The sequence below is a fragment of the Dioscorea cayenensis genome, chromosome 2 (assembly GCF_009730915.1).
Source record: "Dioscorea cayenensis subsp. rotundata cultivar TDr96_F1 chromosome 2, TDr96_F1_v2_PseudoChromosome.rev07_lg8_w22 25.fasta, whole genome shotgun sequence".
In the NCBI taxonomy this organism is placed as follows: Eukaryota; Viridiplantae; Streptophyta; class Magnoliopsida; order Dioscoreales; family Dioscoreaceae; genus Dioscorea; species Dioscorea cayenensis.
Window position 1 is genome coordinate 12,998,377 of NC_052472.1, and position 26,783 is coordinate 13,025,159.

The 26,783-nt window shown below is 41.5% G+C and overlaps 2 non-coding genes across 2 annotated transcripts; both read left to right on the forward strand.

Annotated features, from left to right (window-relative positions):
* The first annotated feature begins 2,504 nt into the window (after positions 1-2,504).
* On the forward strand, positions 2,505-2,612 carry LOC120281357. The gene has a single exon (XR_005542548.1). It is a non-coding gene; the product is annotated as a small nucleolar RNA R71 (small nucleolar RNA).
* Positions 2,613-7,331: 4,719 nt separating this feature from the next.
* Positions 7,332-7,438, forward strand: LOC120281731. Its single transcript, XR_005542775.1, has one exon. It is a non-coding gene; the product is annotated as a small nucleolar RNA R71 (small nucleolar RNA).
* The last annotated feature ends 19,345 nt before the right edge of the window (positions 7,439-26,783 follow it).

A 26,783-nucleotide genomic window follows, 5' to 3' on the forward strand; every position in this document is an offset into this window, starting at 1 on the left:
TCACAAGGTCACCCACAGGGGCGAGTCCACGCCCCTGTATGTTCTCGGGAAAATCTGCCCAACTCTGCAGGAAAGCACACGCCTATGCGGAAATTATCCCGCAGGCGTGCGCCCGGTCGCATGGTCATCCGCGAGGCGGCCGACGCCCTGTGACCTCTCCGATGAGTTCACGAGATACACCCACCAGCGCATGCGGAAATTCCACACTCCCGTGTGTTTTTCTCCGGATGACTTAGAAAAACCCTGCAGGGCTCTGCAGAACTAGTCGAACATGTCTACACACCTCGGAACCTCGCCCTATTATGCAAAATTTACGAGATAAAAAAACACGAAAATAGAACTCAAACGACCAAACTTCGCCAATTCGCAACAAAACACATAATGAATTCTTTTAAAAACCCACAATAAAATCGCAGCACAAGCACTCAACAATTGAAACACCAACACTTAACAATTTATTCATGCAAACAAACTAAAGTAAAAGGTACGAAAACAGTAAACACTTGGGTTGCCTCCCAAGAAGCGCTTGTTTAACGTCACTAAGCTTGTCGTATCTTTCTTACCTCACAGGGGTTCATGAATGAAGGTTGCCCTCTTACCCATAACTTGAAAGCATGATGAGGAAAGTCTCTTGAGGGTAGAGGGTGTACTATCGGGCTTCGGACCACCTAGCAATCATTCGTCCAACTTCCTTGGCTCATGTACGTCTCCAACAGTCTTGGGGCATTTTCCGTGGCGTCTCCTAGCCCTCTTCATTTTCCGGAGCACATTCTTCAAGATCCCCGGGGTAAATGTTTCCTCTCCATTCGAACCAAGCATCATTACTTCTTCATTGCTCTCCTCTTGGTCGAAAAACCTTCATACGGATCCGGTTTGAACATTTCCTGTATATATTCATCAACAATCTCATCAGTAGTGTCTAGAAAATACAAAGTGTCATCAAAATCGAGAGAATGCCGCATGGCTTCACCAAGGCGGTAAGTGAGCTTATCGTCTCCGACTCTCAATGTGAGCTCTCTGCCATCCATGTAAATCAATGCTTTGGAAGTCCGCAAGAAAGGTCTCCCAAGTATCAAGGGTACATCTGCATCCTCATCGACATCTAGCACTACAAAGTCAACCGGAAAAATGTACGTGTCCACCTTGACAAGCACATCTTCAATGATGCCTCTCGGATGTCGTACCGTTAGGTCCACCAATTGTAAAGTCATCCGAGTAGGCCTAGGCTCACCCAAGCCTAGCTTTTGGAAGAAAGTATATGGCATGACGTTGATACTTGCCCCTGAGTCCGCCAATGCCATTTTCTCACCTAAGTTGCCGATGTTACACGGAATAATGAAGCTTCCCGGGTCCTTCTTCTTGTTCGATATGTAATTTTGCAACACCGCCGAGCATGAAGCATCAAACACCACTGAAGCACTCTCCTCCAATTTCCTCTTGTTGGTCAATAGGTTTTTCAGGAACTTTGCATACTTAGGCATTTGAGCCAAAGCCTCAACAAAAGGAATGTTGATGTGGAGTTGCTTGAACAAACTCAGGAACTTCTTATACTGTTCATCCCCTTGGTCATTCTTCAATCTAGAGGGATAAGGGATTCTTGGCTTGAAAGATGGGGGTGCCATCTCTTTCTCTTTGTTTGCTCCCTTCTCAACCTCTACAACCTCGGGTGCGTGTTCTTTCGGCTTCTCACTCGGAAGACTCTCTTCAACCTCACGACCGCTTCTCAAAGCGATCGCCTTCACATGTTCTCTCGGGTTGGTTTCTGTGTTGTTTGGTAAACTCCCATGTGGCCTTTCAGAAAGAGATTTCACAATTTGCCCCACTTGATTTTCAAGATTGTGCAAGGAGGCGGTGTGATTGCGAAGTGTAGCCTCGACTTATTCAAACCTAGTATTTGCCGATTGAAAAAATCTAGCCAAGTGCTTCTCCAAATCCGTCATTCGGGTTTCCAAGCCCCGAAATCTGCTTTTTCCACTTGAGGGGCTTGTTGATGTTGTTGTTAGAACCCCGATGGCCCCATGGTCTTACAGTGGTCCTTGATTACTCCATGAAAAGTTTAGGATGATTCTTCCAACTCTGAATTGTAGGTGTTGCTTTCGTATGGATTCCCTTGAGGTCTCATTCCATTACCTACAAAGTCAACATTCTCAATCGAAGAAACATCACCAATGACGATTGGGCAATCGGAGGGAGCATGTCCTCCACCACAACCGGTGCAATTGGTCACGGCCGTAACTCTATTGGAAGCTATAAGATCTAGCTTCTTACTCAAACTCTCCACTTGGGCCGCCAATGAAGTTACCGCATCAATTTTATGGAGACCGGCCACCTTTTTCTTCTCCCTAGCGTTCCACTGGTAGCTATTTAACCCCATCTCCTCAATCAATTAACGAGCCTCGTCAGGGGTTTTGCTACCTAAGGTACCTCCTACCGCCGCATCCAAGAGTTGCCTTGTACTCGGGTTCAAACCATGGTAGAAGGTTTGAACAATCATCCACTCCGGGAATCCGTGTTGCGGACACTTTCGCTGGAGTTCCTTGAACCTTTTCCCATGTCTCAAATAGAGACTCCAATTCCAACTGCATAAAGGATGAGATCTCATTCCTAAGCTTTGCTGATTTTCCGGGAGGGAAATAATGGGCTAGAAAAGCTTCTACCATCTCCTCCCATGTAGTGATTGATGCTCTAGGTAATGAGTGTAGCCACTGCTTCGCTTTCCCCTTTAAGGAAAATAGGAAGGCTCTCAATTTGATGGCATCATCCGTCACACCATTTATCTTCAGCATGTCGCACACCTCGAGGAAGCTCTCTATGTGACTGTTTGGATCCTCATCAGCCAAACCGTTGAATTGTGCGGACTGCTGCAGCATATGGATGAATGCCGGCTTTAGCTCGAAGTTCTGAGCTGTAATTGGGGGACGCACAATACTCGATTGTGTCCCAAACACTGAAGGTCTGGCATAATCGAATAATGTTCATTGTTGCTCATTTTGTTCTACCTTGTTGTCAGATCCTTCTACTTCCAAATCAGTTTGGATTAGAGTCGTTCTTGTACGAGGTTCTTTCCCTTTTTCTTCTAAGTGTATCGTTCAAGCTCGGGGTCTCCTTCAATCAATATTGATGGATTCCCTCGGGTCATAACACGGAGCTGCACCAAAAAAATAAAGAAAAAAGAAAAATCGAACGATAATAGAATAAGAAGATATGAATTAGACTGTGTGGTGAAATAGCTAAGAAAACAAAGTGCAAAGTATCTCTAAACGCCTACCTCCCCGGCAACGGCGCCAAAAACTTGACAAGGTCCAATTGCTTATATCCCGCAAGTGCACGGGTTTGTCGAAGTAATAATCCCGGATGAGCGGGGTCGAATCCACAGGGAGTAGGGAGTAAAGACACTTAATTCGATTCTTAGCTATGTGGAGTATCAACAATGATAAGTGTGGTAATGATTCAATTCTCAGAAATTAAAAGCAACAAGTAAGAGATCAAAAGTAAGGAGGAGACAAGGCAATCGACAAAGATGGGGTACTCTGATGATGCTTCACCTAGGATAATTGCTTTAAGTGCAAGAACTCTCTATTATGCTTCCTAATCAACGCAATGGTGAGTCGTGGAAATCCTTACATACGTAGTCCCAAATCTAAGGTCAACTATACCTAACTCTATACATGTCCCGGAGGAGAAATCGAACAATCTCAACACCTCGCACTCGCATAGAGTTGCAATGAGCTCTAGAGATTCCAAGTGATAAATCTCTTCCTAGATTTAGACCTAACCCTTTGGTCCAGGTGGAAGGTCCCTAGCCACAATTAAGCCCTAGATACTAACATCACCTCAACACTTCACTCCATTGCACGCGCAACTAGGCCCCAGCGGAGGTTCATCCCTTAGATCATTCACTCTATTATGGCCGCAAAGAAGTCGAGGAATGGAGGTAGAATCTATCACGTCTGAGGGGAAAGGGGACGCTCCTATACCTCTCGACTCACCCTCTCAACCCTCTCCAACCTAGCTTTGTCTAACGCTCGTGGTGTGTCACTCACTCACAAGGTTACCAGCGAGAACTCTCAACCCTAGTGTCACTCTAGGGGAAATGTTCATACAATTAAGCATTCAAGGTTGGAACTCACAATAAACATCAATTTATTGAAAGCATAATAAAGAAGTTCAAAGAAACAAATACATCCTAGGGTTCATAATCACCCAAGTACCCATTAGGGGTTTAGCTCTCCATGGAGCTAAGTACAATCAAAGAAATAGAATGTAAAAGCAATGAATCCATAAAGAAACCTCCTCGATGGTTGTGTTGATGGTCTTGTGGAAAGTCCTCTACTCGTCGTCCAAGGATTCCTTCGTCCGGTATAGGATACGCCTCGATCGAAGCTCCCCTACCAACATTCTTCCTAATGGAATCATGATGTCAGAGCCATAGAACCTCTCCAAAACCTTGGCCAATACCCATCGAAACCCTAGCCGAAGCCCTCTCGCAAGTTGGGGAAAAGATCGAGAAAAGAATACCAAAATCAGGGCTGAATCGGCTTTAAATAGGGCTAGAATCGGGTAACTCCACGGGCGTGGACGATACACGCGCCCGTGTGGATTCTCTGTTTCTCTGGTTTCTCGGCCGGCTATAAACAGTGCTGCTACAGTACTTGCTACATTGTTACTACAGTGCTCTGCTACAGTCTTTGACCTGAATAACTTCCCAATTCCATACTTTCATCGGGGTAACGCAAACAGGTACACGTTCACATCGTGAATCACTTGCTTCTTCAAAGATATATATGTTGGTGGAGCTCCTGTTCTTGTATGCATAAGATGGAATGCTCGAGTGTGACTGCCTTTGTGCCCCTCCAAATGGATGTGCTCACTCGAATGCGATGAGGTTGGCACACACTCTAGCATCTCACACCTGTCCTATGTCTTCGCGTTTGAACTTTAGCAAGATCTCCTCCAAAATAAGTACATTATGATCCACATTAGCTTATTTCCTTCATACTCGGCTTGACAGCCCTACCTGGGTAAAAGTAACATAAAAACACACATAGTAATATAAAAACCTGAGAAAACTAATGCTCAACATAAGGAATGAACGCTTCACATTCATATCGCACAAAGCACTTATCAGAAGCCAATGTGGATCATAATGCACTGATTTTGGAGTAAATCTTGCTAAGGTTCAAACGTGAAGACATAGGTCGGGTGCGAGATACTAGAGTGTGTGCCGACCTCCTCGTATTTGAGTTAGCACAACTATTTGGAGCTGCACAAGGGCAGTCACACTCAAGCATTTCGACTTATGCACATAGAACAAGATCTCCACCAATTTGTCCGTCATTAAAGAAGCAAGTGATCCATGTCGTGAACGTGTGCCCGTTTGCGTTACCCCGATGAAAGCATGGATTCATGAAGCTATTCAGGCCAGATAATGCAGTAGAATACTCCAGCAAAGCTCTGTAGCAGCACTGTTCACAGCTGGCCGAGAAAACAGGAATTCAGAGAATCCACACAGGCGTGTGGAAATTATACATGGGCATGTGAAAAATCCACAGGCCCGTGTGGTCGCCTTATTCCTGCCCTATTTAAAACCGATTCAGCCCCGATTTCAGCATTTTTTTCTCCATCTTTTCCCCAACCTCAGGGAGGGCTCCGGCTAGGGTTTTGAGAGGTATTGGCTAAGGTTTTAGAGAGGTTCTATGGCTCCAACATCGTCATTCCTTAGGAAGAAGGTTGGTAGGGGAGCTTCTGTCGATGCGTATCCTATACCGGACGAGGGAATCCTTGGACGACGAGTAGAGGACTTTCCACAAGACCATCGACACGACCATCGAGGGGGTTTCTCTATGGATTCATTACTTTTACATTCTATTTCTTTGATTGTACTTAGCTCCATGGAGAGCTAAACCCCTAGTGGGTACTTGGATATTTGTGAACCCTAGGATGTATTCGTTTTATTGAATCTCTTTATTATGCTTTCAATTAATTGATGTTTATTGTTAGTTCCAACCTTGAATGCTTGATTGTATGAACATTTCCCCTAGAGTGACACTAGGGTTGAGAGTTCTCGCTGGTAACCTTGTGAGTGAGTGACACACCACGAGCGTTAGACAAAGCTAGGTTGGAGAGGGTTGAGAGGGTGAGTCGAGAGGTACAGGAGCGTCCCCTTTCCCCTCCGACTTGATAGATTCTACCTCCATTCCTCGAGTTCTTTACGGCCATAATAGAGTGAATTGTCTAAGGGTTGAACTTCCGCTGGGGCTTAGTTACGCGTGCAACGGAGTGAAGCGTTGAGGTGATCTTAGTATCTAGGGCTTAATCGTGGTTAGGGACCTTCCACCTGGACCAAAGGGTTAGGTCTATAATTAGGAAGAGATTTATCACTTGGAATCTCTAGAGCTCTCTGCAAGTTTATTCGAGTGCGAGGTTGAGAGGTTATCTAATCTCTCCTTCGGGACATTTATAGAGTTAGGCATAGTTGACCTTAGATTTGGGACTATGTAATTAAGGATTTCCACGACTCACCATTGCATCGATTAGGAAGCATAATAGAGGGTTCTTGCACTTGAAACAATTATCGTAGGTGGAGCATTATCCGAGTACCCCATCTTTATCGATTGCCTTCCCTCCTCCTTTACTCTTGCTCTCTTACTTGTTGCTTTTACTTTCGAGAATTGAATCATTGTCACACTTATCACTATTGATCTTTCACATAGCTAAGAAGCGGATTAAGTGTTTTTATTCCCTACTCTCTATGGATTCGATACCCGCTCATCTGGGATTATTACTTCGACAAACCCGTGCACTTGCGGGATATACGCAAGGGGAACTTGTTAGAAACCCGGTGAGCCCCATGGTCTTTTGTGGACCTTGGTTACTCCACAAGAAATTGGGATGATTCTTCCAACCCGGATTGTAGGTGTTGCTATATGGATTCCCTTGATTCCTCATCGCATTGCCCACAAAATCAACATTCTCAATCGAGGATGCATCACCAATGGAGATCGGGCAATCGGAGGGAGCATGTCCTCCACCACACCCGGTGCAAGTAGTCACGATCGCCACTCTATTCGAAGTTAGAATATCTATTTTCTTACTCAATAATTCCACTTGAGCCGCCAATGAAGTTATTGCATCTATCTCATGAAGCTCGGCCACCTTCTTCTTCTCCCTAACATTCCATTAGTAGATATTTAACCCCATTTCTTCAATTAATATGACGGGCCTCACCCGGGGTCTTGCTATCTAAGGTACCTCCTGCTGCCGCATCTAAGAGTTGCCTTTTACTCGGATTCAACCCATTGTAAAAGGTCTGAACAATCATCCACTCTGGGAATCCGTGTTGCAGGCACTTTCTTAGGAGCTCCTTGAACCTTTCCCACGTCTTAAATAGAGATACCAATTCCAACTGTACAAAGGACGAGATCTCATTCCTAAACTTTGCAGATTTTTCGGGATGAAAATAACGGGCAAGAAAAGCTTCTACCATCTCCTCCCATGTGGTAATTGATGCCCTAGATAATGATTGTAGCCACTGCTTTACTCTCCACTTTAAGAAAAATGGGAAGGTCCTAAACTTGACGGCATCATCTGTCACTCCGTTTATCTTAATTATATCACACACCTCAAGAAAGTTCTCTATATGACTGTTTGGATCCTCATCGGGCAAACCATTGAACTACGCAGATTGCTGCAACATATGGATGAATGCCGGCTTCAGCTCGAAGTTCTGAGCTGTAATCGGGGGACGTACAATACTCGATTGTGTCAACAATACTGAAGGTCTGGCATAATTAGATAATGTCCTCTGTTGCTCATTTTGTTCCGCCATATTATCCGATCCTTCAAATTCCAAATCAGCTAGATTAGACTGTTCTTGCACAGGTTCTTTTCCTTTTCTTCTAAGTATATGTTCGAGCTCTGATGTCCTTTAATCAATATTGAGGGGTTCCCTCGGGTCATGAACCTGGAGCTGCACAAAAAGAAAGAAAACAAATCAGAACGATGATAGACAAGATGATGTGAAATAGAATGAATAAATGAATAGCTAAGAAAACAAAGCACAAAGTATCTCTAAACGCTTATTCCCCAGCAATGGCGCCAAAAACTTGACAACGTCCCTTGCGTATGTCACGCAAGTACACAGGTTTGTCGAAGTAATAAAATCCCAGGTGAGTGGGTATCGTATCCATAGGGAGTAAGGAGTAAAAATACTTAAATTGTTTCTTAACTAAATGAAATATGAATAGTGATTTGTGTGGTAAGATGTAATGCAAACAAAAGTAAAAGAGACAAGAGAGAGCACAAGTAAAGGAGAGGTAAGGCAATCGATATAAATGGGGTACTCGGATATTGATCAAACTAGGACAATCGTTTCAAGTGCAAAAACCCTCTATTATGCTTCCTAACTAATGCATGGTCCCAAATCTAAGGTCAACCATGCCTAACCCTATACATGTCCCGGAGGAGAAATTGAACAATCTCTCAACTTCGCAAACGTATAGAATTGCAATGAGTTCTAGAGATTTCAAATGATAAATCCTCTTCCTATATGTAGACCTAACCCTTTGGTCCAGGAGGAAGGTCCCTAGCCACAATTAAGCCCTAGATGCTAAAATAACTTCAACGCTTCACTCCATTGCACTCATAACTAAGCCTCAGCATAAGGTCATCCCTTAGCCCATTCACTCTATTATGACAACAAAGAACTCGAGGAATTGGAGGTAGAATAAATCACATCGGAGGGGAAAGGGGACACTCCGCTACCTCTCGACTCACCCTCTCAACCCTCTCCAATCTAGCCTTGTCTAACTCTCGTGGTGTGTCACTGATAAGATCCCCTTACGTATATCTCACAAGTGCACGGGTTTGTCGAAGTAATAATTCCAGATGAGCGGGTATCATATCCACAGGGAGTAGGGAATAAAAACACTTAATTTGCTTTTTAGCTATGTGAAATATGAATAGTGATATGTGTGATAATGATTTAATTCTCAAAAGTAAAAACAACAAGTGAGAGAGCACAAGTAAAGGAGAAGGTAAGGCAATCGATAAAGATGGGGTACCCGGATATTGCTCCGCCTAGGACAATCATTTCAAGTGTAAGAACCCTCTATTATGCTTCCTAATCTATGCAAGTGAGTCGTGGAAATCCTTAATTACATAGTCCCAAATCTAAGCTCAACTATGCCTAACTCTATACATGTCCCGGAGGAGAGATTGAATAACATCTCAACCTCGCACTCGCATAGAATTGCAATAAGTTATAGGGATTCCAAGTGATAAATCTCTTCCTAATTATAGACCTAACCCTTTGGTCCAGGTGGAAGGTCCCTAACCATAATTAAGCCCTAGATACTAAGATCACCTCTACGCTTCACTCCGTTGGACCTGCAACTAAGCCCCAGCGGAAGGTCATCCCTTAGACCATTCACTCTATTGTAGCTGCAAAGAACTCGAGGAACGGAGGTAGAATCTCACACATCGGAGGGGAAAGGGGACGCTTCTGTACCTCTCGACTCACCCTCTCAACCCTCTCCAACCTAGCTTTGTCTAACACTCATGGTGTGTCACTCACTCACAAGGTTACCAACAAGAACTCTCAACCCTAGTGTCACTCTAGGGGAGTATTCACACAATCAAGCATTCAAAGTTGGAAATCACAATAAACATCAATTAATTTAAAGCATAATAAAGAGATTCAAAGAAATGAATACATCCTAGGGTTCACAAATACCCAAGTACCCACTAGGGGTTTAGCTCTCCATGGAGCTAAGTACAATCAAAGAAATAGAATGTCAAACCAATAAATCCCTAGAAAACCCCCTCCATAGCCATGTCAATGGTCTTGTGGAAAGTCCTCTACTCGTCGTCCAAAGATCTCCTTGTCCGGTATAGGATACGCCTCGACGGAAGCTCCCCTACCAACCTTCTTCCAAAGAGATGATGATTTTGGAGTCGTAGAACCGCTCCAAAACCCTAGCCAATACCTCTCAAAACCCTAGCTGAAACCCTCTCTCAAGTTGGGGAAAAGATGGAGAAAAGAATGCTGAAATCGGGGTTGAATCGGCTTTAAATAGGGCTGGAATTTGGGAACCACACGCCCCTTTGGGCACCCTGTGGATTTTTCACACGCCTATGTGGAATTTCCAAACGCCCATGTGGATTCTCTGTTCTACGGTTTTCTCGGCCAGCTGTGAACAGTGCTGCTACAATGTTGGAAAAGTTGGTGGAGATCTTGTTCTATATGCATAAGTCGGAATGCTTGAGTATGACTGCCCTTGTGCCCCTCCAAATGGTTGTGCTAACTCAAATACGAGGAGGTTGGCACACACTCTAGCATCTCACACCCGACCTATGTCTTTGCATTTGAACCTTAGCAAGATTTCCTCCAAAATCGGTGCATTATGATCCACATTGGCTTCTTTCCTTCATAATCGGCCTCACAACCCTATCTACATAAAAGTAATATAAAAACACACATATTAGTGTAAAAACCCGAGAAAGATAATGCTTAACATAAGGAAAGAATGCTTAGCATTCATATCGTACAAGCACTTATCAGTCACTCACTCACAAGGGTTACCAACAAGAACTCTCAACCCTAGTATCACTGTAAGGGAGTATTCATATAATTAATGCATTCAAGATTGGAACTCAATAAAAACATCAAATAATGAAAGCATAATAACAAGGTTCAATGAAATGAATACATCCTAGGGTTCACAATCCAAGTACCCACTAGGGGGTTTAGCTCTCGATGGAGCTAATTACAATTAATGAAATTGAAGGTAAAAGCAATGAATCCATAGAAAACCCACTCGATAGTCGTGATGATGGTCTTGTGGAGAGTCCTCTACTTGTCCAAAGGTCCCTTTGTTCGGCCTAGGATACACCTCGTCGGATCGGTGCCTACGAAAGCTCTCCCACTAACCTTCTTCCAAACGGAGCACAATGTCAGAGCCGTCGAACCTCTCCCAATCCCTAGCCAATACCTCTGAAAACCCTAGCTGCAGCCCTCTCTCAAGTTGGGAAAAAGATGGAGAAACGATTTCTGAAATCGGCCTTCAATAGGGCTGGAATAGAGAATCCACACGCCCATGTGAATATTTCTCACGGCCCGTATGGAATTAACGCATTTCCACACGCCCGTGCGGCTTCTCTGAATAACTCCTTCTTTGGCCAGCTATGAACTAGTACCTGCTACATTATTTTGCTGCATTGCCCTGCTACACTACCGGTCTGAATCACTCCCGAAGCTATGCGTTCATCGAGGTAACGTAAACGGGCACACGTTTACGTCGTAGATCGCTTTGCTTTCTTCAATGAACGGCCGTGTTGGCGAAGATATTGTTAAACATGCACAAGCCAGAATACTTAGAATATGACTGTCTCTGTACCCCTCCAAATCATTGTTCTAGCTTGAATACAAGGAGGTTGGCACACATTCTAGCATCTTGAACCCGACTTATGCTCGCCTTTGAACCTTCTCAAGATTTCCACCAAATGGTGCACTCACGATCTACATTGGCTTCTTTCTCTAAGATTCGGCTTCACAACGCTATCTGCATGCAAGTAACATAAATACACACATATTAGTGTTAAAACCCGATAAAAGTAATGCTCATCATAAGGAAAGAACACTTCGTATTCTTATCACACAAGCACTTATTAGACTATCATAAATTAGATAAATAACAGTTATACCAAAGAGGTTTATAACCTGAACCTTTACCACTTCCTTCTTGTTCAGATTAAATCTTCTATGTAGTAGTATTAGTAATTTAATATTATCTTCCATTAGACTTTTGTCGAGTACAAAAAGAAGGGCTAATCCTCTATCTAAAAACTTTCGTGCTATGAATCACTTGTGAATTTTGAGTTGCCCCAATAACTTCTCCTTTTTCTCCACTTCCAAATTTATTGTTATGATCATTGGAAACTTTAAGTCTTTCTCTAGAAATGAATACTACAAATGGTCTAGCAACTTTTAAATTCTAACTTGGGTGGATCCTCAATGGAGGGCTTCAATCTTATCTATCTGCTTTGATCAAACCCCTCAAATTCTCTTTTCCTCTGAACTATGGCTTCATTATTCTCCAAATTGGTTTCATAATTAGCTTCAGCTAGTGTATCCTGATCCACCTTTGCTTATAGAAAATAAGACAACCCTAGTAACCTATCCATGTATCCCTTCTTTTGTTGACTTCTAAATTGCTTTGATGCCTTCTAATGCAATTGACTTCACTTGTTCCTTGGAACTTGCCTCATCAACATGAGGCATCCATTTATCATATCTATGAACTTAGTTAAGATGATTTCCTAATTTGGCTCCTTCCTTTGAGGCTATCTATGCAAGTAAGCTTCAATGCTCTGGGTAAAAATTGTCACTAGATCCCTAGGAACAACTCTCCATTTTTCTTAAAAGGGTAATGTTGCGAACCTAATGGGCAAATGTAAGATTTTGATACACCTTTTGCGTATACAATGCAAGTGTATGGGTCATAAAAAATACTATAACATAACCAAAGGTCTGGTAGTCGAATCCATAGGGCTCTACTAGTACTTCTTCACCCTCTATTTTCTCACCTATAAAAAGAGATTGATGTTGTTAACCCTAATTATGATTAATCTAAAACTAAGATGGATAGAAATGATAACTTACAAAGTGTTTTTCAATCCAAAGTAAAAGAGAAAGTAAAGGAAGGGAAGAGGAGGGAAATGAAAGGAAAGTAAGCGAAAGGAAAGGAATGGTTGAACCCTTGTTTGAATAGTTAAATTTCATGAAGGGAAAAGAAAGGATGGTTGTTTGTTAAAACTTGTTTGGTTAAGGAGGTGAAAGGAAAGGAAATAATATATAATAATATGATTTACCAATTATACCCTTAATTTTTAATAGAAATTGCTTATTTCTATGTAAACACATGTATTATCAATATCTCAAACAAATTCACACTTTAAGAAGTTTTTTTGTAAATATTGAAATTATTGCTCTAGAATTACAAATATTGTATGATTCCTCTCAATATCAATTATTATCATTGAGATTCATGAATAATTCAGATTAATATTTAGAGATAGATCTTACTTCGATTTTTACCTCTTTCAAACAAAAAAAGATCCAAATCATTGAAGTTTTGATAAGTGCTTGTGTGATACGAATGCCAGGCCAGGCCTCTCCTTCATTAGTCAGAAGGGAACTCTTGGGTCAAATTACCTCTGTAACTGCCCGGATCAGATGGATAAGCGTTCATTCCTTATGTTGAGCATTACTTTTCTCGGGTTTTTACACTAATATGTGTGTTTTTATGTTACTTTCGTGCAGGTAGGGTTGTAAGGCCGAGTATGAAGGAAAGAAGCCAATGTGGAGCATAATGCACTGATTTTTGGAGGAAATCTTGCTAAGGTTCAAATGTGCAGACATAGGTCGGGTGTGAGATGCTAGAGTGTGTGCCAACCTCCTCGTATTCTAGTTGGCACATCCATTTGGAGAGGCACAAAGGCAGTCACACTCGAGCATTCCGACTTATGCACATAGAACAAGAGCTCCACCAACTTGCCTATCATTGAAGAAGCAAGTGATCCATGACGTGAACGTGTGCCCGTTTGCGTTACTCCGATGAAAGTATGGATTTGGGAAGCTATTCAGGCCGGATACTATAGTAGAGCAATACAGCAACACGGTAGCAAGTACTGTAGTAGCACTGTTCACAGCCGGCTGAGAAAACAGAAGTTCAGAGAATCTATATGGGCGTGTGGAAATTATCCACGCCCGTGTGGAAATTCCGCACGGGCGCGTGAAGCATCCACGCCTATTTAGTCGCCCAATTCCAGCCCTATTTAAAGCCGAATCAGCCTCGATTTTAATATTCTTTTCTCCATCTTTTCCCCAACTTGATAGAGGGCTTCAACTAGGGTTTTGAGGGGTATTGGCCAAGGTTTTGGAGAGGTTTTACGGCTCCAACATCATCATTACTTAGGAAGAAGGTTGGTAGGGGAGCTTCCGTCGAGGCGTATCCTATACCGGACGAGGGAATCCTTGGACGACGAGTAGAGGACTTTCCACAAGACCATCGACATGACTATCGAGGGGGTTTCTTTATGAATTCATTGTTTTTACATTCTATTTCTTTGATTGTACTTAGATCCATGGAGAGCTAAACTCCTAGTGGGTACTTGGGTATTTGTGAACCCTAGGATGTAATCGTTTCATTAAATCTCTTTATTATGCTTTTAATTAATTGATGTTTATTGTGAGTTTCAACCTTGAATGCTTGATTGTATGAACATTTCTCCTAGAGTGACACTAGGGTTGAGAGTTCTCGTTGGTAACCTTGTGAGTGAGTGATACATCACGAGCGTTAGACAAAGCTAGGTTGGAGAGGGTTGAGAGGGTGAGTTGAGAGGTACAGGAGCGTTCCCTTTCCCCTCCGACGTGATAGATTCTACCTCCGTTCCTCGAGTTCTTTGTGGCCATAATAGAGTGAATAGTCTAAGGGATGAACTTCCGCTAGGGCTTAGTTGCGCGTGCAATGGAGTGAAGCGTTAAGGTGATCTTAGTATCTAGGGCTTAATCGTGGTTAGGGACCTTCCACCTGGACCAAAGGGTTAGGTCTATAATTAGGAAGAGATTTATCAATTGGAGTCCCTAGAGCTCATGGCAACTCTATGTGAGTGCGAGGTTGAGAGGTTATCTAATTTTTCCTCCGGGACATGTATAGAGTTATTTATAGTTGACCTTAGATTTGGGACTATGTAATTAAGGATTTCCATGACTCACCATTGCATTGATTAGGAACCATAATAGAGGATTCTTGCACTTGAAACAATTATCCTAGGCAGAGCATTATCTGGGTACCCCATCTTTATCGATTGCCTTACCCCCTTCTTTACTTTTGCTCTCTTACTTGTTGTTTTTATTGTTGAGAATTGAATCATTGTCGCACTTATCATCATTGATCTTTCACATAGCTAAGAAAAGAATTAAGTATTTTTATTCCCTATTCCCTGTGGATTCGATACCCGCTCATCCGGGATTATTACTTCGACAAACCCGTGCACTTGCGGGATATACGCAAGGGGATCTTGTCAAGTTTTCTATTTGGAATTGTGTTAGGTGTAATTTATATTACTTTAGTATGATTATTTACAACTACATATTTACAATATAGATAGATGCATTGATCAGTTGGGCTTTTATTGGGGTAATATTTCTTTATTTGGTTAACCTAGAAAAACACAAAAAAGCAAATAAACAAATAAAAAAAAGAAAATACATAATAATGAGAATCTATAATGGGTATGGTGTAAATCATTAAATCTATGATTTCATATTTTTTAATAAAAATATTCTGTTCATTAACAAGAAAAACAAAAACAGTACTATATGAGAATGACGAGATGTTGACTATAAACAATATAATAATAAAATGCTAAAAAAGAGAATTCTAGTGATATATTAATGTTCAATGTAATATAGATGTGTGATCTACATTGATAAGTAGAAAAAGAAAAAGAAAAAACCAAAAATCAAATTGATGCAAGATATGTAGAATTAACAAGGATCGAATCAAGAGTCAAAAATAATATCCAGGAATTTAACTTTCTAGACAAGATGATTGGTACCTGGTGAACCCTTAATTATAATAAAATTAGATTGAAAAAAGTGTAAGAACTTTATGAAGTGTTATGTAATTAATTAAAAAATCAAGAGTATTAAGTTCTTTTAAAAATTGTAAAAGTTTGGGAGTTTCTTCTCTCTCGAGCACCCTAAATTGGGTTGCCAGAAAAAGTGAGGTTTCAGAGAATTTTGGAGTCTTAGAGTTAATTATTCCTTTCATTTCGTTAAATTAAAATAACATACCCAAGCAAGGAAAAGACTAACTTTGACCCTCTGAAACCCTTCCTTTCCTTTACTTTCCCTTCTCAACCCTCAATCCAAACATAGAATTAGATTAAAATCAAGGGAATGGAGCAATGCCCCAGGCTCACTGATTGACTAAAAGCAATTTGCATGCAAGTGTTTGCGTCAAATGAAGTAATACATGCTACTAGCAAAGTCGAATCCATAGAGATTGGATAATAGAAGTACTACTTCTATCTTTGCTAGCTAACCAAATAACAAAGATTGATTTCACGTCCAATTTCAAAAGAAAATGATGAAAAAAACAAGGGATAAAATCAGAGGAAGTAAGGAACTAGACACAATGAAAAATAGTGCCTGGATCGACTTCACTTGGGAATTTAACTATTAAGATGATTACAATTCAATATAGATTAAACCTTGGCTAAATGATGCGGGACATATCGAGGAGCTAGCATGCGCGTTCATGCAGAAATAGGACTCAACCTAACAGAGTGGCATTTTGGTCTTTTTCTGGGCGGTGGATTTTTTGAGTTTTATGGGTCTAATTTGATGGGAAATGGGTCAACAAACGAAAGTCACCAGCTTGTTGGACAAGCTCTTAAGTCATTGCTTAATTCTGCCAAATTCCATCGTTTAGGCCTCAAAAACACTAATTTTATCATTTATAGTAATAATTTATTTCATTATAACTTAGGCTAGAAATCTTTGATTTGTAAGCCGTTTTGAGCAGTAGTCTTTATTTGCTTAGCGTTTTATTTCTTACTAAAATTTAAGAATTTTGCCATTTTTGGCATATTTTCAAATTGTCTCCTTTTAGAGTTGTTTCCATATTTTTTAGTTCCTTTATTTATTGTAAGCCTACGGGCAAGAGTAAGTCAATTTTGCGAACATTATTTTCTTGAGTAATAAGATTTTACTCTTTTCCAATTCTGGTTATTATTAATCAACAGGCATTGGAAGGCTTGCTATCGGGTATTCGTGCGCGAATCAACGGTCTCAAGTATACAACTACATCACTAAAAGGATTAAATTCAATTAAAATCACACTAAGTGTTCTCTCAAGACTCCCTAGTGTGTAATCCTATGCTAAAGGTGGATGCTAATCTCTCCTATTCCCACCCCCACACGATTGCAATGAGATCTAGGATTTCCATGTCAAGAATCGGAGCTAAACTACTGATGCATTCTCCATAAGTGTATGGGTTGCAAGCAAGTAGTAAAGTGGAACACCGTGAGGGATTGGGTTGTCGAACCATAGGGACTGAAACTCAAAGTACTCAATTTACCTCTAATCTCTAGTGAATGAAAGATTGATATGGTTATAAACAAAGAGCAAGGCAATAATTGAAAGGAATAGGATGGGAAGAACGGGTAGACTAGGGTTGAGTATTCAATAATAAGAGAGCAATGCCCTGAAGTGATCCCTACAAGTCATAGCATGCTGAATTGTCTCTAGTACCTACTAGGTACATCCCTAAGGTTCAAGTGTATGCTCAAAAGCAATGTTACATCTATAGTTCTCAAATACACCAAGGTCTGCTAGGGTAAATGTGCATCTCAAACACATCTAGTTTTGCAATTACAAGTAGCAACCACAACAATGGTCATCCATACACCAAGTTTTACCAAAGCATCTATGCACATCAAACACATCAAGTTATACAACACAAGATTTAACACTAGAATCCAAAGATCTCCACAGACACTCAAAATAATTAGTCAAAGCATACAAAATATTGTATTTCAACACCCAGGGCACCGTGGATGGTTAGCCCCTCATGGATGAGTACAACAAGGAAGAAACAAATGAAAATTTAGAGAAAGAAGACATGATTCTCCCCTTTCTACTCAAGATGATCTTCCTTGGTGCCAACCGCACTTCTCTTGTGCCTCTAACTCGCTCTTAATCTCCCTAGATGGTGTGGTGAAGCCTGATCTTTGATCTCATCAAAGTCCTCCCGGTGGAGAAAAGAATCCCTGAAAAAAGATGATCTCAAAACCATAGAAATCTGGAGTTATATGGCACTTTTCGGGCTTGACACGGTTAGTGCACGATCATGCTATAACTGTGGCTTCAATGATGGTTTTGAGTGAATTAAACCTGGAATATTTAGAAGAAAAACACGATCGTGCCATGCTCGTGTCCTGCTTGTGCACAGTCATGCGAAGAGCTTCCAGATCATGCTGCCCTTGTTTAGAGGAAACTAGCTTCAGGCTGAGATTTTCAGGGGAACGTGCATGGTCGTGCGGCGACCGTGGCAAGCATGATTGCACGATCATGGTTGAATTCTTTCAAATTCTTCTCCAAGCTGGGGTATTAAGGGGGACAGCGCATGGTCGGGCACTGCTGTGTCAGTCTTGAAACTTAGCAGAATCCTGATCCTTCTTGTCAATAATTTCCCGAATTCACTCCGCTTTGCTTCGAGCCCCTGATTCCTACACATGAAGCAACTATACCCAGAATAGCACCTCAAATGGATAAAATTGTGCTAAAAGACAAGTAAATGAGTGCAAAGAGGATGACTGAAAATGATATGCAACGCACTCATCAAATACCCCCACACTTGAATGTTTTCTTGTCCTCAAGCAATCTCACGTCACTCAATAAAAGAGAGTATGAGTGTATTGCCTCTTGTATCAGGGGAATGGCAAATCCTTAAGCAAACAGGGAACAATAAGGATTAGTTCAAATAAGAATACTCGATAGAGGACCACACTTTTACTTTAAAGACCATGTGTGTGTGTGTGTGTGCAGACCCTAAAATGAGTGTCCCAAAGTCTCCAGGCATCAACCTATCGCTAATTAACCTTTATTTCACTTAGAACAATGGGTAGTATCTTCATACACCTTAGGGGTAGCCTTCTCTCCTGGTAGGTCATCAAATGTACAGTTGTGATGCCCAAAATTTGATTACTCAATAGTGGCTTTCACTCCTCTATGGTGATAGCTCTTTCTACCATCTTTTTATACTCATAATTTCAAAATTGGACTGGTGGGACATCCCAGAAAGGAATCGACTTTCAGTTTTTTTAACACTAGAATTAGCACAAATACTTGGTTATAAGTGAAAGGTTATTGACCTAAAGCAAGTGGCTCTACAATTAGGGCAACGTGATGAAGTTTCAGGTCCTTAGAGTAAAAGTGAGTCTACAAGTTGCTCCAAATAAGTCCCTAATATACTCGTGTCCCCCTAAGTTTAAGAATTTCCGATAAAGTAATCATAGATCATCATTAGCAAGGTACTCATCCACACAAGCAAGCATGCAACCCTCCCCCACACTTGAATGATACATTATCCTCAATGTTTAAATATAAGTCATGCAAAACAGAAATTTTGAGAATAACAAAGGAGAGAGAGGGTTCACATGACTTCCCTGAACACGAAGAGTGGTGTTGTTGCCCTCAATGTGTGTGCCATTCAATAAAGTGCACAATTTGGAACACGGAGAGTGGTGTTGTTGCTCTCAACGCATTTTCCAATCCAAGCAACCACACAATCCCTAAAAATAGAGGAGAACAACAACCATGGCTCCCCTTGCTTACTGACAACAGAAGAAATAATAAAAGGAATTACAGGTAAAGCAAAGAAAGATAAGTGAAAAACTACGGCTGCACTGATGAGATCAGAACATTGCAATCTGGGCCGTAGAATCACTTCCTAAAGAGGTGGAATCTTCTTGAGACTTCCCCATATCAGAGGTGTTAACACCGATATGACGAATGGGTCACTCCGGGCATAGCCTCACACCTAAATTGTCAGCGATCAGAGTGACACTCCTCTATAGCCACCGGAATGCTGCCAAAGAATAAGTAATATGGTCCAGAGCACAAGGTGGTGGCTGGGATCTCTAGCGTGAGGTGGTAGCAGACAGTGGTGGGATAGGGGCATGATCATCATCGTATGGGATATATCAAAAGTAGTAATCAAAGCAATGGACTACTAGACTCAATACTTAACCCTCCTAACGATGTGAACCCACTGCAGCATCGCCCATCTACCTTAGGGTCTCCAAGGACATCGCTGCAAAGCCCCTGACAATTCGCATCTGATTAGTCCCTTAAAGTTGGCCCATATGTCTAATGTTGCGAGTGATGTACGGGCCAACAAACAGGGCACCAATGCGAGGGCTAGTCCACTGATGTGTGATACAAATAGCCACCTTATAACCTAGATGATGGCGGAACCCATCCACTATACTCAATAAGAAATCAAAATCGCGATGACTCACCGCATCCAGTGAGTGTATGACTGAGCACATAATTAATATACCAAAGTGCTAGAGAATAGAGTGTAATGGCCTTGGTCCGATGAGGGTCATAAATTGGTGTAGTGCTCAGTCATCACCAGGCTTCCTCCACCAACTCCCCAGTCAGCCGAGAGGTTAGTAGTTCATCATATGCAGGAGTCCTGGTGAACTTTCGTATCATACAGTCCTAGCCTGACTAAGAACTCTGTAAGGCTCATCCCGTATAGCACACTAAAGACCTAAAAATGAATGTAATCGGCGATATGGAAAGTAATGGTACTACGGGACAACTCGAAAGTAGCTAACACTTCGAGCACCAACTGCTCGTAAGTGTTGTCTATAATCTAGAACAACTGTCACCATTCCCAGACACTCAGTAATCTCTAAACCCTTTCCTCAAGTCTGATCTCTCAGAGAACATCCCAATCAATTTCCCTAGATTTGCCAAAACGGCGATGGGATAAACGGGCGTAGCACTCCTGGTGTGCCATAGTGTGGAATGTAGGCATGTAGTTTGTGCCAGGAGTGAATGTCTCAACTCAGGGCCATTTGGAAGGCCCGGCTGCAGTGTGTTTCCTCGCCATTCTCTGCAAAAAAAGTAGAGAAATCAGTACAAGAAACTAAGAAAACAGTTACCGCACGATCAGACGAGGAGCATGAGGAGTGTGTTCGGCTAGAGGACACGATCATGCATCTCCCCTCCACCTTCACAATTGAAGGGGCACATTAGTGCTAGGTTTTGAGACACGATCGTGTCCCTTAGTAGTCATCTTCCCCGAAGGGTTGAGCAAGGTTTTGACTAAAAAAACTCAAAAAATCAGGTAGAAAACATGAAGATCGAACATGGAAAACCAAACCATCCAAGAATCTAGAAAAAGCGATCATAAACTTCAGAATGGAACCAAAGGTAAGTAGCTCGAAGAAGGAGCAACGAGGTGGACTCGGTTCAAATCCTATGAGAAAACTACAAAATCTTGGCTATAAATAGAGGACGAAGGGGTGGGAGGCCAGGGGTCATGATGAACAGTTGGAATTGAGAGGTTGCGGCCAACGTCGGTTGGAATTTGAAACGTAGGGTTCAGGGCCTAAGAGTCACAATGGGACACTCCCCGGATACGATCATGCTATGTTAACCAGGACGGATACAATCATGCCTAGGGTGTGTCGCTCGTCCCCCTGAAAATCTCAGGAATATTTCCTAAGAGCTCAAAAGAGGAAGACAAGATTGTGCTAGAAACAAGCAAGCTGTGCGGCCCTTCCTGACGTGATCGTGTATACCCTGTGTCCTCCCTGAGTTTTAGAAAATGCGAGCCAGTGAAAATCAGTGGCATTTGCATGATCGTGCCAAGCCCTTACACAGCTAGAAAACTCTAGGAAAAAATGTTTCCTTCCTCCAAAATAAACTATTTGGCCACATGAGAAAACCAAAAACACCGCCAAAACATTAAATGCACTCAAAAACACCTCAAGAGACACCAATTAAAGCGAATTGTAGTACACAACAAAAGACTAAAACACAAAGAAGAAAACAAAACCCAAAGAGAACAAGCAAAAGGGAACAAAACAACTTAGGTTGCCTCCCAAGAAGCGCTTGTTTTACATCACTAGCTTAATGAACCTGTGCAGTCCTTATGGAGGTTCATGGAATCGTAACCTCTCAACGCCACCTGAAACATAGCTACAAGAATAAGTTAACAATGATTTAATTAAATTTTTCTCACCGAAAGTCCAAGAAGGTGAATGATTGGAGGCTTTTAGACAAGATGGTAAGGTGGGTGGCTTTTTCCCCTTGGTGGTTACCTTTCTCCACCATTGAGTTGCTCGAGAGACTTTCATTTTTGGCATCTTGGGGGGCATAGGTGCCTCAACCATTGCCACTTCTTGGTATTGTAACTACTCTACCACCTCCTCCATGCTTCGCCCTTAAGAGGGTCATCCTCCAGCAGCTCGAATAGCTCATCCTTCATAAAAGTGTCTTGTACAAAGTCAGAAACTAAACCATAAATAACATCCACACAATAACAATTATCATCAAAATCCATTGTGTGCCTCATAGAGTTTGGAAGCTTGAATATGATTTCTTCCTCGCCCACTCAAAGTGACAACCGACCATCCTTGACATCAATGAGAGCTTTTGAAGTTTGCCAAAAATAGTTTCCCAGAATCAGTGATACCTCGACCTGGTCATCAACACCAAGAATAACGAAATTCCACTGGGAATATAAATTTGTCCACCTTCACTATGATGTCTTTAATTATTCCTCACGGTTGTCTGATGGACTTGTCTGCCAGTTGCAAAGTCATGGTAGTGGGTTTCGGATCAACAAGCCCAAGCCTCTGAAATATCTTGTAAAGCATGAGGATGATGCTAGCTTCCAGGTCAGCAAGAGCTTTCTCATCCACTAACCCTCTAATTGTACGAGGAAAGACCCCCTTACCCCATCCTTTCTCCATCTCTCCCACATTTTCACTTAAATCAATTACAACCAGAGATGCAACATTTTCTACCTCAGGCTCCTTTATAGTAGAGTTTGGAAGTTCCTTTCCACTTCTCAAGATGAAACCCTTAAGAGATTCCTTAGATTTGACTTCTGTGTTGCTTGGGAGAGAGCCCATGAGCCTTTCTTCGATCAACTTAGACATTTGGGCCATTTGGTGCTCGAGGTTCCTCACAGTAGCATTTGTATTCCTCATCATCTCTTCATGACCCAAGAGATGGGTATTGGTGCTCTTGATGAATCGGGTTAACAACCTGATAAGCTCATTGGAAAGGAGGTTTATACTGTTGTTGTGCTCCTTACCCTTGTGATGGTTAGCTCCATGAGAAGTTAGGTGATTTCTCCATCATAGGTTATAGGTGTAGCTATACAAATTGTTCAAGAATCTACGATTCTGCCCAACAAAGTCCACCTACTCAAATTGTCCAGTACCCACTTTAGTAGAACAACTAAGGTCACCTGTATTACCCCAACAAACACTAGGAGGTCTCGACACAGAAGTTGATTGCATGGCATCTAATCTCTTGGTAATCTCCTCAACTTGTGGAGCTAAAGTAGTGACGGCATCAACTTGATAAATCCCAACTGCCTTTGCTGATTTGTTCCTCTCATAACTCCACTGGCACCCATTGTTTGCCATCTCCTCATTCAAGGTAGATTCTGCACTTGGTTGCTTGTTACATAGTGATCCCCCCAGAGACAGCATCAAGCATCTGCTTAGTTGCATTGTTTAGCCCATTATAGAAAATTTGGATCTGCATCTACTCTACTATTCCATACTGCGGGCATTTCCTCAATATCTCCTTGTACCTTTCCCAAGTGTCGTACAAAGTTTTTTCCTCCATTTGTTAGAAGGATGAAATGTCACTCCTTAATTTAGTGATCTTGGCGGGAGGAAAATATCTTGCAAGGCAAATTTCAGAGACCTGCTTCTAGATTGTAAGTGATCCCTCTGACAAGGAACTTAGCCACTGTTTGGCCCTCTCTCGCAACAAAAATGGGAAAAGTCTGAGAAAAATAGCATCCTCAAATACATTACTTGCCTTAAAAGTGTCGCAAATCTCTAAGAAATTTCTTAAGTGTTCATACGGGTCTTTATCATGAAACACATCAAACTGGCATATCTGTTGCACCATCTGGATAAAATTTGGCTTCATCTCAAAATTGTTCACATCAATAAGGGGACGAACAATACTGGACCCTACTTCCCCCAAGTTTGGTCGGGTAAAATCTGAGATACTTTGCTGTTGTTAGTTCCCGGCCATTTCTTCCTCTTGACCAACTTCCACACTGATCTCCACTGACCCAGTTTCACTCAAATTAATCTATTTGATTCTTCCTCAGAAATTTCTCTTAACTTCTAGATCTGGATTAGTCAATGGAGATGAGGTGCTTCCACGGGTCATACAAGTGTGCTTATGCACCAAAGATAGATCAATATAAGCTCAAGAGAATAAAGTAAATGAAAAGAAAACAAAACTAGCAAGAATAACTATGAACAAAGGGGAAAGGCAAATAATCACAAGAAAAGAGGAATAATAAAAACAATTAGATCACCAAATTTCAAGATTTCCTAAAAGGTACCAATCCCAGGCAACGGTGCCAAAAACTTGATGTGCTCTCCACATGTGTATAGGTCACAAGCAAGTAGTAAAGTGGTACCCCATAAGGGTCAGGACTATCGAACCACAGGGATTGGAACACAAAGTACTCAATTTACCTCTGATCTCTAGTGAATGACTGATTGAGTTGGTTATAAACAAGAAGAAGGCAAGAACTGAAAGTAATAGGATGGAAATAATGGGTAGACTAGGGTTGAGTATTCGACAATAAGAAAGCAATGCCCCGAGGTGATCCCTACAAGTCATAGCATGCAGAATTATCTCTAGTGCTACCAAGTACATCCTAAGATTAAAGTGTATGCTCAAAAGCAATGTTCCATCTATGGTTCTCAAATACAATAAGGTCTACTAGGGTAACTATGCATCTCAAACACATATAGTTTTGTAATCACAAGTAACAATCACAACTATGGTCATCCATACAAGATGTTTTACCAAAGCATCTGTGCACATCAAACACATCAAGTTAACACTAGAATCCAAAGAACTCCACAGAGGCTTAAACTAATTAGTCAAAGCATACAAAACATTATATTTTAACACCCCGGAGCACTCGTGGATGGTTAGTCCCTCATGGTTGAATACAACAAGGAAGAAAAAAAATGAAAATCTAGAGAAAGAAGACATGATTCTCCCTTTCTACATAAGATGATCTTCCTTGGTGCCAACCCCACTTCTCTTATGCCTCCAACTCGCCCTTGATCTCCTTAGATGGTGTGGTGAAGCCTGATCATCGATCTCATCCAAGTCCTCCTAGTGGAGAAAAGAATCCCCGAACAAAGATGATCTCAAAACCATAGAAATCTAGAGTTATATGGAACTTTTTGGGCTTGACACGATCAGCGCACAATCGTGGTATGACCGTGTCTTCAATGATGGTCTTGAGTGAATCGGGCTTGGAATATTCAGAAAAAGAGATAGGATTGTGTCATGCCCGTATCCTGTCTATGTAAGGTTGTGCGAAGAGCTTCTAGATCGTATTACCCTTATTTATAGGAAACTAGCTTCAAATCAAGATTTTTAGGGGAACGCACATGGTCATGCGGTGACCGTGTCAAGCCTGATTGCACGATCATGCTTGAATTCTTTCTCATTCTTCTCCAGGCTGGGGTATTCAGGGAGACAGCGCACGGTCGTGCACTGCTTGTGTCAGTCTTGAAACTTAGCAAAATCTTGATCCTTCTGCTCAATTATTCCCCGAATTCACTCTGCTTTTCTTTGAGCCCCTGATTTCTGCACATGAGGCAACTATACCCAAAATAACACCTCAAATGGATAAAATTGTGCTAAAAGACAAGTAAATGAGTACAAAGAGAGTTAGTGAAGATGATATGAAAGGTACATGTCACCTTAACTATCTCTAGTAAACATCAATGATACCTACTCATCTGTGTGTGATCTATTCACATGGATCTCTCAATACACAAGTGAAATCACAATCATAAAGCCTCTCTTGATACACAAAACCAATAATGAAAACAAGGATGAATCTAGAAGCAGAAGATAAATCTATATTAAAAAGCAATCAAAAGATAAAGCAATCCCAAGCTACATCAATCCGGGCACCCAAGGAAGTTAGCCCTTTATGAGGCCAAGTTCATCACTACAAAATAAATCTCAATCTCTATAACCATAAACATGGAAGAAAAACCCCCTCTCAATGCTTTGTGGTAGGAGGTGATGTGAGCAATTATCGTCACCAATGAATTGTCACTCCGGTGACTCCTTTGAACTCCTCCTTCAATCTTCAAAGTCATCTTCAACCACAACCTATAGTCCTTAGAACCTTTTCCCCAAATTTAGCCAAAACTCAGATGCCCTAAAACCCTTGAATATTTCTATTTATACTTATAGGGATCTAACTGGTACACGGACAAGTACACTGGCCTGTACTTTGCCAGTGTAACTCCCAAAAAAGATCCCAAAAATGATCATGATTGTACTTTATATTTCACTGACAATACTGATTTAATCATTTCTGATTGTGTGAAGGAGGTATTGGCTCTAAATCCCTTGGACAAGTACTTGGAAGATACTGAAGCCAAGGAAGTTGAAGAAAAGGTCCCATCTCCTCCACCAACTCATCAAGTGATCCGAATGGAAGTTGATTCCCCACCGCAAGGCAAGAAAAGAAGACTTTGAAAAAGGTTTGGAGGAAGGCAAACGAAAGACTCAAAAAGAGCATGAATATCTCCATGATGCCACCTAGCGAAGTTGATCATTTTTACTTTGAGAACCAAGGTAAATTCCAAAATTTTTAATGTCTCACAATGAGCTTCCCATGTAGCACTTCACCCAAGCTTGGAGGTAACTCTCCCCTGTTTGTCGCACCATAAGCGTGAGGTAACACATGTCAAGCTAATGACATTAAACAAGTGGTTCTTGGGAGCCAACCCAAGCTTTTAACTCTTCACATTCTCATTTTTGAATTATTTAAGTGTTTAGTAGTTGGAGTTATTTAGTTAGTATGCATGTTGTAGTAGTGTTTTCTTTCATTTATCTTTATTCTTCTTGCATGCTTGTTGTGATGCCTTGAACTTGTTTATTGTCTTG